Source organism: Lactuca saligna, chromosome 4, assembly GCF_052625555.1.
Source record: "Lactuca saligna cultivar CGN05327 chromosome 4, ASM5262555v1, whole genome shotgun sequence".
NCBI lineage: Eukaryota > Viridiplantae > Streptophyta > Magnoliopsida > Asterales > Asteraceae > Lactuca > Lactuca saligna.
In genome coordinates this window covers 100,874,336-100,887,682 of record NC_136420.1, presented here as the reverse complement: position 1 = coordinate 100,887,682, position 13,347 = coordinate 100,874,336, and the positions used below count along the sequence as shown (strand labels likewise).

At 38.1% G+C, this 13,347-nt stretch overlaps 1 long non-coding RNA gene across 1 annotated transcript; it reads right to left on the bottom strand.

Moving 5' to 3' along the window:
- Window positions 1-11,181: 11,181 nt before the first annotated feature.
- On the bottom strand, window positions 11,182-13,041 carry LOC145038843 (uncharacterized). Its single transcript, XR_013679594.1, has 3 exons — window positions 12,997-13,041; window positions 12,620-12,701; window positions 11,182-11,216 (listed from the first exon to the last, which is right to left on the bottom strand). It is a non-coding gene; the product is annotated as an uncharacterized LOC145038843 (long non-coding RNA).
- Window positions 13,042-13,347: the final 306 nt, after the last annotated feature.

The window sequence follows — 13,347 nt, the reverse complement described above, 5'->3', positions numbered from 1 at the left end:
CTTCTGACTTGCTACAACCCTTCTAACCCCCAACTGAGTTCTTTTGACCATCAACATATATGGGACTAAATGTCTTTGACTCGTCGATCCCCAAGAACGGACTCGCCGATTCGATAACGTCCACACCCTAAATCCTCGATTTTTGATGTACAACACTTGTCCAACTGATAGATCCAAGCCCCTAAGCTCGATCTAGCACATGAAGTTACAAACTTTACGTGCATGCATGGGACTTTTGAGCCAAAAAGGCTCTAAAATGGCTCTTTTGTTGCATGGGACCTTCCTTGGGTGCAAAAGAAACCCTAATCTGCCTTGTGACTCTTCCCAAGTGCTAGATCCGAAGTCTTTACCCCCAACCATGTTTGCAAATCATGGTTGGTCACCTCATATGGCTTAAAAGCTCTAAATCTTCCCCAAAAAGGGATCTAACAAATAAGCAAGCAAGGTACAAACTTTGTACCTTTCAAATACTGCAATTGATGAACCAAACTCGAATCCTTCAGTCTCCTCTTGATCCTTCTATGCTCTTCCTTCTTCCTTGATGTCAAAACCCACAAAAATCACTTAAAAGCCTTAGATCTTGCACCAAAACACTTAGGGTTTGCTATGGAGGGTCTTTGGGAGCAATAAGGACGAGTGGTGGCTGAAAGAGATGATTAAATAGGGTGCAAACCCTCATATTAGGGTTTTTGTCCAGTTAGAGCCTACTCGTCGAGTCTGGCCGCTGACTCGACGAGTCCGTCACTTAAGTCCCGTCCAAACCCGCTCCTACTCGATGAGTTGGGCCTTTAACTCGCCGAGTCCCAGGCCAAAAATGAAAAATACATTAAAAAAAATACATACCAGGAACCGGGTGCTACAATGCAGTTCAATAAGCACATATAGTTGGCACATAAGGCATCTTCATATATCCTTAGCCCTAATCTAGCATGCAGTTCTCATACACATACAATAGGCATATAAGGCATCCTTCCTAGATCGTTTGCCCTAATATAGCATGCATTTGTCATAATCATATCATATATCATAGCAAACATGTATGAGTATCTTGGGGAAAATTACTTGAGCTCAGCCGATTGCACGCATCACACTCCTTGTTCTTTCTCAACACCCTTAATTTTAAATTTTAAAAAAATTGTTTTCATTGTAGAAATTTCTCAAACCCTCAATTTGAGCCCAGACACCCCCGAAGGTGTGGATGAATACCTCAAACTGAGGCTCTGATACCAACTTGTAACATCCTAAAATTTACAACCAAAAATTTTGTTTTTAATATAACAATTATAAAACCATTTTTCTGAAAACAACCATAGTATCAACTCATATCAAAACCAATGTATCAATAGTTAAAATACTATCTATCATATCATCCTAGTACATAAACATATAAGTCATACACTATCTAGCATATCTGGGTGTTGGCTTACCCCTTCGCTCCTTTCGACTGGTAACGGGTTCTATCCCACCCCTCCTACCACTAGCACATAATATCATAGCATATTAGCACAATAAGCATAGCAGATAGAGGCATACCAAACAATTATCTCAACTATAATCAACTACAAGTGGGTCGACATTGGTGTCTTTGACCCACTTCTAATGGAGGGTAACTTACCTCGAATATTGTAAAGTGGCTGAGAAATCTCTGTCTCTGAAATCAACCCAACTTAGTTAACTTCGGTTAAGGTCAAAGTCAACATGTTGGTCAAAGCCAACATTCTGGTCAAAGTCAACACTCCGAGTCGACTCAACTCGCCAAGTTGACCCCTTCAACTCGCCGAGTTCCATAAATCATGAAACCTTAAAATTCGATCCAACTCGTCAAGTTCTTTCATGAACTCGTCGAGTTCCTCCCTATTCACATAATGAGGACTTCTTCAATCAACCCGTCAAGTCCATCCTTAAACTCGTCGAGTTCTTCATTCTGTTAAGCTTTCTTCATGTCTTAAGCCATTATTCTTCGAATCTAAGTCCCATATTCCAGATTGGGCTAAATACACATCTTGGAGGGTAATTTTCCAACTTTACCCATTAAGACCTATCCTAGAAGAAATGAGCTCTAACCCTAACTCAAAATGGCTTAGATTTAACTCCAAAAGCCATCAGAACTTCAAGTTAAGCCAATGGGTCATAGATATGGACTCTAGGGATAGTTTGGTCACATAAAGTTCCTATCTTTACTTGCATGGATGGTCTACTTGGCTCAAAACGCCAAAAAGATGGTCCACAAATTTCATGGGACTTCCATGGCCATAAAGTTGGTACCTTTATGCCATGAAGTCCTTTAAAGACCCTAGATCTGAAGGGTTTTCCCACATTGGACATCTAAATCCCAAAAACTAACATTCTTGGATGAAAACATGGAGAAAACATCCTAAAACTAGATCTAAGCATACTATAAGCAAGATATGAGCTTTATACCTTAGATGAACCATAAATGATACTCAACTTTTGGATCTACTCTCCTCCTACACGTCCTTGCTCCTTCTTCAAGATCACTATAATGCACAAAAATGTCTCAAAACTCTGAATTAGAATTTCGTGGCTAGGGTTTGAGACAATGGAGGCTGTAAATGAGGCCAACATATGGAGGTTAAGGTGTTTAAATAGAGTGCAAAACCCTAAAAATTAGGGTTTCATATGGCCAGTCCTACTCGTTGAGTTAAGGATTCTCAACTTGTCGAGTAGACTTCTTAGGCTGCATCCCAATCCGTTCCTACTCAACGAGTTTGGGACCTCCAACTCGTCGAGTTTTTATTAAAAAAATGAATAAATTATGAATAAAATACATACCAGGAACCATGTGTATGTAAAGTCACGAGCAACATGTAATTTTGTATATAAAGTCACGTTGAGGATAAGGTTAAACAACCTATGTAATAAAACAATTATCACCAAAGAAGTTGGTACTTAAACAACATCTATAGATGAAGGAAATGTAGACAAATATGACAGTTTAGCATATATTATTGATTATATCAAAGTAACTAGTTAGATGATTGTCGAGTTTAATTACATTTTACATCTCATTTCATTAAATCAATAATAATCCTTTTGTTTTGATTTAGCTGTAGAGAAGACAAACAAAAAATTAAAAAATATAACTAATATTGACATTTTTATGGTCATTTTAGTAAATTCTCTTCATGTTCTTGTCAATGTGAGTAGCAATTGTTCTCTACAAAAGACTCACACCCTAGACTAGAGAGGATCTTCAAGAAATATGCATTTGCTTCTTCTTATGCTATTAACATAATGCTAAGAAAAAATTACTTTAAAATTTTCAAGTAGTCTTAGTGATTTTTATGCATTATATATATATATATATATATATATATATATATATATATATATATATATATATATATATAACGATTCATTCTCTACTATGTATAGGTATGTATATTAAATTATTAATTGTTTTTAAAATGTTTTCTCCTCATGTGAGTTTGCATTTTTTATTATCTATTTGTCTAGTTTTTTTGGGTTGTGATATAACATTTGTAATGTAAGAATTCTTTCTATAGTATCATTCCTTGACAAAAAAAATATTCAAGAAATAATGTGGATTCTTATTAGAACAAACACTGCACATAATTGGAGCATGGGACAAATATTGTTTTAATTCAAGTATTAAGTTGATAAATTTGAAAACTTATACTATGAATAATGTGTAATCAATATGGTGATAAATAAAAGGTGTTTTATTTATATTCATAAGTTCTGAGACCATATTGGATTCGATTATTCTTGTGTTTCACTTTGCATGTTCTGACTTCTAGAATAACTAGGTCATTCTTCCCGAATGACTAAGTTATACAAACCATCCATAGTCGATAATACATTGGAAGTAGGTATTAAGGCAAGCTTGTCATGAAATTGGTTTGTAGATGTCTAAGATGTTGGACATAGCGGGTGTTGCTATAACATTCATGATTTCTCATAAGTTCTGAGTATTGGATTAAACCCACGCTCATTTGACTCACTTCATGGATTTTATCATGAGTCGATAATATCTTATATTCTTTAAACCTAGAGATATGAGTTGTTGAATATGAGTTGGTTATACATTGATTGCACAAAAACGCATTGGTAACTCGATGTTATAAAACGTGCCTTTGTGTATGATTCTACAAGTAGTAGAACAAGCATATGAGTCAAATTTTATCCATTCCTTTTACCCTTGAAAGGATCAAAGCGATATATGTGGTCCCTTCGATGAGTTAGCGATGACACCCCTAAGTGCTTGGCCAAGCCTGGATTAATGTGATTTGTTCAATTAGTCGGTCGTCATAAATCGAAATTCGGGAAACAAAAAATGGACAAAGAGAATGATTATAACCCATGTCTCAATCCATATGATATCTAGAATGGAGGAATATATGATCCCTTATCTAATGGACAAGTCATTGAGTAGATCAGAGTTCAACAGCGGCTTTAAGAGCTACGATTGCTAGTCGAGATCTTGGAGTCATATGTAGTAATAGTTTTAGACTTATCCAAGTGGGAGACTGTTGGATTAGATGTCTAAGCCCATAACTATAATTGGTATGTATTCAACCCGAGAGTAGCATGGTCCATTTAGGTTGCATGGCATCGGAACAATTGGATAGACTTAATGAGAAAAAGGATACTAGTGATTTATATTAATATATTATAAGTTCTAATATATTAATATGAAATCATATTATTTAATTAGTATTGATCAAGAATTAATTTAGTGATAAAAAAGGAACTAATTAAATATGAACTCTTATATATATATATATATATATATATATATATATATATATATATATATATATATATATATATATATTTGTGTGTGTGTGTATGTGTGCGTGCGTGTGTGTGTGTGGTGGGCCAAGTTCATTTAGGTTGGGCGAGCTTTCATGGATAGTCCATGGAGTGTTTAACCCATGGATCCTATGGAAATGAAAGGTCATGGGTATTAAGGTCGACATGAATGTAACCATAATCCTCCACACTATATACAGAGGTATATGGTTCATGAAATGGCACTAGTGTGTGCACACAAAGAGGGCAAACCGATTTCATAAGTGTGAACCTAAGTATCATTATTCTCAAGTTATTCCAAGAGTTCTTGGTGTTGTGTGATTCAATTTGACGTGAAACACTTGAGGCGCGAAGCTCTTAAAGGTTCAAGACTTCAAGCTCCGTCAAAAGTTATGTCATTCTACTAGATTCTTGTAGTAAAATACTTCATATTATGCTAGTTAGGATGAAACCTTGGAATATAGAATATTTGCATGTATAATAGAGAAAACATAGATCCAAGGTTTATAGGGTTGCATGTACACCATAGGAGTGTTACAATGCTCAAAACCCATCACTTAGTACAGGTTAGGCACTTACCTACATAAGTGGCAATCTCTTTTTTTATGTTTGGCCACTAATACACCCCTTTCAGGTCCTGGTACATCTTATCTGCCCCAGGGTGCACGAAGTATTTTGTCTTGTGTGCCTCAGTCATGATCAAATCCCTAAGATTTCCAAACTTTGGCGTCCAAATTTGATTCATGAAATACTGTATTCTGCCATCTCTGAGTTCAAAGTTCTTATCCATTCCCCACAGTACTTCCTTCTTTGCTGACTACATATCCTTGGAAGTCTACCTTTTGTAACCAGGACTCGTATTTCGAGAACTTTTCATAAAGTTTCTCTTTTTCTAGTAATTCTAGTTTTGATCACAAGTGTTTCCTATGCTCCTCCTCACTTCGTGAGTACATCAATATATTATCAATGAATACGATCACGAAATTGTCTAGGTACGATATGCATATGCGATTCATGAGGCCTATGAATACTGGTGGAGCATTGGTCAATCGGAATGACATGACTTACAAACTTGTAGTGGCCATATCAGGTTCTGAAAGCCGTTATAGAGACATCTTCTTCCTAGACTCTAAGTTGATGGTACCATAATCGAAAATTGATATTTGAGAAGTAATCAGATCCTTGTAATTGGTCGAACAGATAATCAATCCTGGGAAGCGGGCACAAGTTCTTGAAGGTCAGCTTGTTCAATTCCCAATAATCAATACACATTCTTAAGAATCCATCTTTCTTCTTCATGAATAAGATTGGCGCTCCCTGTGATGAGAACCTTGGTTTAATCAATCCCTTGTCTAATAATTCATGTAGTTGACTAGACAATTCTTGCATTTCCACTAGGTCTAGTCTGTACGGAGACTTTTCTACGGGGTTGCTTCTGCGATTAAGTCGATTCTGAACTCGACTTGTCGTGCATGTGGTAACCCCTGAGGTCTTCTGGAAACACATCGGGAAAATCTCAGAATTTTGGAATGTACAAGATTTCCTTCACCTCTTTCTTCTGGTCCACTATGTGTGCTAGAAATGCATAATACTTTTTATGCAAGTGCTCCTGCGCCTTGATGCGCTAGATGATTCGTAAACCCTTGTAGTTACAACAGTAGGCTCCTGTATTTCTACCTTCTCTCTGATGGATAAGAATCTACCTTGAATACCTCTACCTGAACACTTTTCCTTAGGATAATCCCTCTTGTAATGTCCAGTTTTGCCACATCCATAATAGGCACAGGTCATCCCTGAGTTGGATGTCTGATTGTCACCTTGGGTCTGGGTCTTATAAACTTTGGCAGTGTGACCCCTTTTGTTTATAGTTGAAGCAATACATCTCCACACATGCGCAAAACTGATGATAAGGGCACTTGTCGCCTTTTGGGAGATTTCCGACATATTTTTTTGGTTGGTTGATGGCTGCAGGGGTAGTAGTGGCGAGGACTGCCACCATTCCCTACTTCTTATGGGTCCTTGTTGGGGTTTCTCTTTCCTTTTATAATGAAATTCCCTCTTGATGTTCCTCTCATTTAGGAGGGTTGGCTTTCTGAACCATGGTTTTCCTGGAAGATGCCTAGTTCAGTCAATTGATGAGCGATGCGCTTTGCGCTGGTAAGGGTTGTTGGTCGAGAAGAAATGGCCATCCCTTGGATTTGTGGCGCAAAACCCCACATGTATCTCGCTATCCTTTTGTAATAAGGAGTAACCATTCCTAGTCACAAGACAACCAAACCATTGAAACGGTTTATGTAAGCCGCATATCTCGGAATTCTTCCTGGTGAGATTCCATATTTCTTGTTCTAAGTCTTGCATCTCACTCCTTGGCAGTCACTGTGAGAGTTGTGGTTATTGTGTCTTGATCCTTCATGCCTTTCGGTATTAAAGTTTGCTACGACATTCGCTACCCTTTGTGCAATTATTTCTTCGATTTCAGTCACGTCCATTGATGCTGGTATTTGATTTCGTGTTGGGGGTGGTCTTTGTATTGGGGTTAGTCCCGAACGAACTCTTGCGCTTTGTATGGCATAAGTATGTCATGCTATTATTGTTGTATGATTCCCAATGTCTTTTCCAACATTATCAGAGATGTGCTTAGGTTAGTAAGTGGTAGTAGTAGTAAGTATCTTATACACAATGCACATTCTTCACATATTCAATAAGATAGGAATATTCCATTGACTTGAGTTACAAACTTCTTGGAAGGTATACATAGATTTATTTTCACTACTACCAAATGTAAGGAAGTTAAATAAGCCTAATACAAGATGTGAGTAGTGTAATCACTTAATCAATTGGCTATACTAGTCTCTCATAGACCAAGATGGCGTACAAGGTGGCCCACCATCTTACACATCTCGCGAGTGGCCTCTTCCGCTCCCTGTTCCGCAGTGAATGCCTTAGCTTCAGCGGCAAGGATTTGTTGTCTCATGGAGACCATATCCTCCTCTAAGGAGTATAGGTGGTCCGTAATGTTCTCCTGCTCTGCTTGTAGGTTCAACATGGCATCCACAAGGTGTTTTTGTACCTTATGGATGCGTCGAATTTGCATCACCGCGCTCTGGGCTTCGCCACCATTCTCCATTACTTCATGATGGAGAGCCTGAACCTGAGTTTCCAAGCAGGCCACTCATGGTACAATCAGAGGTAGTGTTCGATCTGTGTAGGTGTTGGGGCTCGGAGCATAGTGGAGTGGTTGCATGTCGAATGTGGATTGTCGACCGTCTTCTTTAGCTCATGCATGTAGCTAGGTTGCCCGTTGTGGGGGCGCATCTTAGACAGAGGTAGATGTCAACAACGAAGTTTTCCTTTGAATGGGCAATATTCTCTTACGAGGAATGTTCATCCAAAGAGGACCCCCATTGGGGTGTCTATATACCTGGAAGGAGGGAGGTGAAAAGGTCTCATGTCTGCTCCTGATAGGATAAGGTTCATTAACGATCTCCCTAGTGCCTGCCTCTTCATCTGATCGCTCCTCAGAATCCTCCTCCTCGTAGTCCATCTCTTGGTACTCTTGAGGATCCTCTTTTGGATCCTCCTCATGAACCTCTTATGGTCTTCCTCGATCCATCCGTTGGCTACCGTGGCAGGGTAGTAGGGGTCTTCGTGGCCAAATCCAGCCATGTCGTCTGTGAGAGAATTGAGGTATAAGACACATATAAATTATCTAGGTGTATGGTTATGTAGTATCATAAAATACTCCTATAGTATTTTTAAACCTTATGTTTGATTCTAGAGTTTCTTTGTACGGGTTATTGGTAAGTTTCAGACTTGTTGTTCCCCACGACTATTCCCACGCACATGTTAATCATATCTCGAATAAACATAGTTGGTCAGACTATATTTATCCAAGATCTATTTACATACTACCTAGGACTACCCGTAGTGTTCAACTTATCTTATTAGTTTTGTATTGTTCTTGTTATGACACTGTTCTAGTATGTAGGTATGTACTTATACTTTACTAAAATATTATTACATTTTAAAAGTATACTTATGCAAAATGTTTTAGTCGGAGTGTTTTAGCCATTGTATTTATAGTTGTATATCTAACATCGTTTGATATAATAAGTTCACTGTAAACAATGCTCTGATACCAATCTGTCACACCCTAAACTAGAATGGCGGAAACATGTTAGGGTGGATGACTTCATGAACAATATCACAAAAGATTGAATAATAGTGATCAAAGAAACATAACCATCAAAATTATAATTGGGAAAATTACATTGTATCCAAATATTGTTTGATTCAATACCGATTACATTATGACGAAAGTAAATAGTGTGACAACGTAGTGTCCATCCTCACAACCTTGTAATTACATTGCTTAACGAATCCCTAAGAATACAAGTAGTTTTGAAAAAGTGTCAACAATTAAGTTAGTGAGTTGATAAGAGTTTTGTATGTGAAAAATCTGTAACTTTTCCTTGTAAAATGATAGTGTGTTTTTCCACAAAATCCAATATTTTCTTAAAATGAGTTGTACTCTTAAAACCCTAAGACCAAAAATGTATAAGTATTGCTATACTTGAAAATAGTTTGATGTAGTTTTATTATTATATAAAACCATTTGAACATATGTTATCCCCATAAACCAAATGTATTGTTAATACCTCATGTGAGTTATTACAACCATGCTAAAACTAGTTGGCCTACTGTGACATTCAAAATGTTAGACAATTGTTAACCCAAACCTACCGGTCTAGTTGTAGCTAACAGCGTACGTGCGAGATTGTCAGTCCCGTATAGATCGATACATAATTATCAAGCTCTCTTACCAAAATTCGGGTTGTAATTCGGGACTTGAGTGTGAACTCTGGTAGGTACGGTAAAGACAATGTCTCACAAAATTGTATCAACAGTTTTGCGTATAGTGTAATGAAAACCCTTTTGTAAGTGGAAATATTGTCTTTCCACAGTAAATATATAGTGTAAAATAATTATACCCTTAAATAATTATTTATATTGTATCTTAAAACGGTAAAATAGTGTTAATGACCCATAAACTATACTTATTATAGTTTATTATAAATGTTTTGTTGTTTCCATATATGTATATATATATATATATATATATATATATATATATATATACATATATATATATATATATATATATATATATATATATATATATATATATAAGTTAACATGGTTAGATGTTTTAGAAGATCATATCATATAATTTACATCTAACACAAGTATAAGAACATTTAGTATGATAAAACCAATTTTCTAGTTTTTGGCTTTTTTTAATGTCACTAACCCGTAAAAATTTAGATTGTAAACCTTTTAAAATTTATTTTTACATTTTTGTGGATTTTAAGTCAAACTAACCTTATATGTTTAAAATAACATATTTTAGGTCAAATCTCACAAATACCATAACCTAGTCATGACCATTTTTGCTGGAAAACCCCACTTTTTACATAAAAAGTGGTGGGTTTTTAAGGTTTTCTTTTTGTAAAGCCAAATCCTTGGTATTTTTAACTAGTTTCATAACACATGTTCAAAGTAACATATTTTGATTTGCGTCCCACAAAAATAATGTAATAGCTTGGTTAAAACCATTTTTTGCTAGAAAAGTCATATTATGTTCATAAAATCATAGTGTTTATAGTTTTGTTTTTGTGACTTTTTCTCAAGAACATATAGTATGTTTATACTCATTATTCATATATGTTTGCATTTTAAACAACATTCCACACATAAATGTTCATCATACTAGGTAATAACATTATTTCATGTTAATAATACTTTTACACAGCTTGAAGTCTAAGCATGCATAATAACTAGTGTTATTACACAAGAGTTTACTTGTATCCCCTCCCCCCCCCCCCCCTAAAAATTGGATAAAACAAAATTGAAAGGGTATGAACTCACCTTGAGTGTGTTTGTGGTTGGATAAAGAGATGAAAATGAAGGTTTTCAAGCATAGAACACTTGAAGACTCTTGAAGAACACTTGAAGATGGAAATACCCTATGGATATTAACACATATTAATGTGTGTAATTATAACAAAACTTGTATATTTGTGTGTAGAATCAATAGATTAGTGAAGAAAAGCTTACCAAAATTTGAAGAACCAACTTAGGAGGAATTATCCTTGAGAAAGATGGAGAGTTCTTGTGTAACGACCCAATTTTCACATCAAAATTTTTTTTGTTTAAAAACGTTACTTTAGAAAATATTATTAACTAAAACATCATTCGTTCAACCATAATATAAACTGAACCATGTCTGAAAACCAAAACATACAACTAATCAGAATATCAGAGTATTAATCCTAGAAAAGCTCGTAAATGTGGAAACTGGACAGTGTGTGTGACATGCTGCTACCGCGCCGGCTCCTTTCCCCTAGCTGAGGAGGTACCTGAAACCAAAACTGAAACTGTAAGCACAAAGCTTAGTGAGTTCCCCCATAATACCTCATACCATGCCCGCACTCGTGAAGATACGGGCCACGCCCACACTCGTGAAGATACGGGCCCCGCCCACACTTTGCTTTCTGAGAGATACGGGCCACGCCCACACTCGTGAAGATATGGGCCCTGCCCACACTTCGCTATCTGGGAGATACGGGCCTAGCCCACACTCCACTCTCGGAGAGATACGGGCCTTGCCCACACTCAACCGCCAACTCATATCATACAAGTATCACATAGACAACAAGTATAGATAACTATATCACACTAGCATATATCATAATCAACTCAACTAAGAGTTACGGGCTCGACCCACACTCTAATACTAACGTCTCGTCTATACGGGCCGGCCTTGGTGCCTTAGACCCGTTACTACTAGAAGGAAACTCACCTCGAAATAGCTGCTGGTCTGTGTGGGAATTGATCACCTACTACTGCTGCTGCTGCTCCGGAAACTCCCCGGCTATAATTCCCACAATATACTTAATCACACACTGCTAACTGTCCTTTTGGGTAAAAAGACCATTTTACCCCTGGTCTAGCCCTAAGTCAAATCGGAGTCAACTTTTAGTTGACCCGACTCGCCGAGTGGATCTCCAACTCGCCGAGTCCCTGCCCAGACAAATGTCCTGGGTCCCTGATTCTACACATCGAGTTAGGCTATGACTCGACGAGTTCATCTTCTAAACTGACATTCAACTCCTTCATCCTATTCGTCGAGTTGTATGAACAACTCGTCGAGTTCGTCTTCATCCGAAGAACACTTATGCCAGGACTTGCCGAGTTGTATGAACAACTCGCCGAGTCTGTTCTTGTTCTATGTAGATTGCCTTGGACTCGCCGAGTCAGGGCATTGACTCGCCGAGTCCTAACATGGGTGAGTTCAGCTCCCAACTCACAGAGTCACCCCCTGTGACTCACGGCTCAACTCGATACATCATAAAGGGACCAATTCGGTGACTCGCGACCAAACTCGCCGAGTCACCTATACGACTCGCCGAGTCGCCGCCATGCATCCACCAAATACACCGATTTGCTCGATTTCAGTCCATGCCATTCATAGATCTGGACTTCTAGGACACAAATCACACGTAAAGTTTCCAACTTTACGTGTGGATATTCACCAATATGGATTTTATGGCTCAAAATGCCTTAAAAGGGTAGATCTAGGGCTAACAAGCAACATGGGGCCATAAAGCTAACAGATCTGAGCTCCTGGAGCTCATCTTGCCTTGATCCAGAGGCCAAACATCTTATTACGACATATAATGCACATACAAGCTTGGGGATTTGACCAAGAAAGACCCAAATGAAGTTTTAAGCATAGAATCATGGGGAAAACGGGTTATACCTCAAGGGAACTGCTGGAAGAACACAATAGTTGCTTGGATGGCTTTCCTTCTTCTGGATCTACTTCTTTCCTCCTTCAAAACCTTCAAAAGCACCTACAAAAGTCACAAACTCTCAAGGAATGGCTTAGAACGAGGGATACAGAGCTCTAAGGGTGAATGGGGGCTGGCTTGGGGGAGTTTAGTCGTTTAAATAGGGTGCAACCCCCTGAAACTTAGGGTTTCATCCAACAGCGGCGACTCGCCGAGTCTAGGATATGGACTCGCCGAGTCGCCAACTTAAAACGTGACCTGGGTCGCGTCTCTACTCGGCGAGCCGGACCTATGACTCGCCGATTCCAAGGCTAAAATAGGAAATATTCGAATAAGATTTACAAACCAGAAACCAGGTGCTACAAATCTCCCCCACTTATTTTAGACTTCGTCCTCGAAGTCTGCTGCTCGATCCTGAAACAGCTCGGGGTAATGCTCCATCATCTCGTCCATTGGCTCCCAAGTCCATTCCAAACCCTTGCGGTGCTGCCATTGCACCTTCACTAATTCCACTCTCTTGTTCCTCAAATCCTTCGACTTCCTGTCAAGGATTGCGACTGGGCGCTCAATGTAATTCAGGCTGTCATCAACCTGAATATCCTCCAAAGGCACTACTGCTGAATCGTCCACTAAGCACTTCCGCAACTGAGAAACATGGAAAGTGTTGTGGATCTGGCTGAGCTCGGCTGGCAGATCC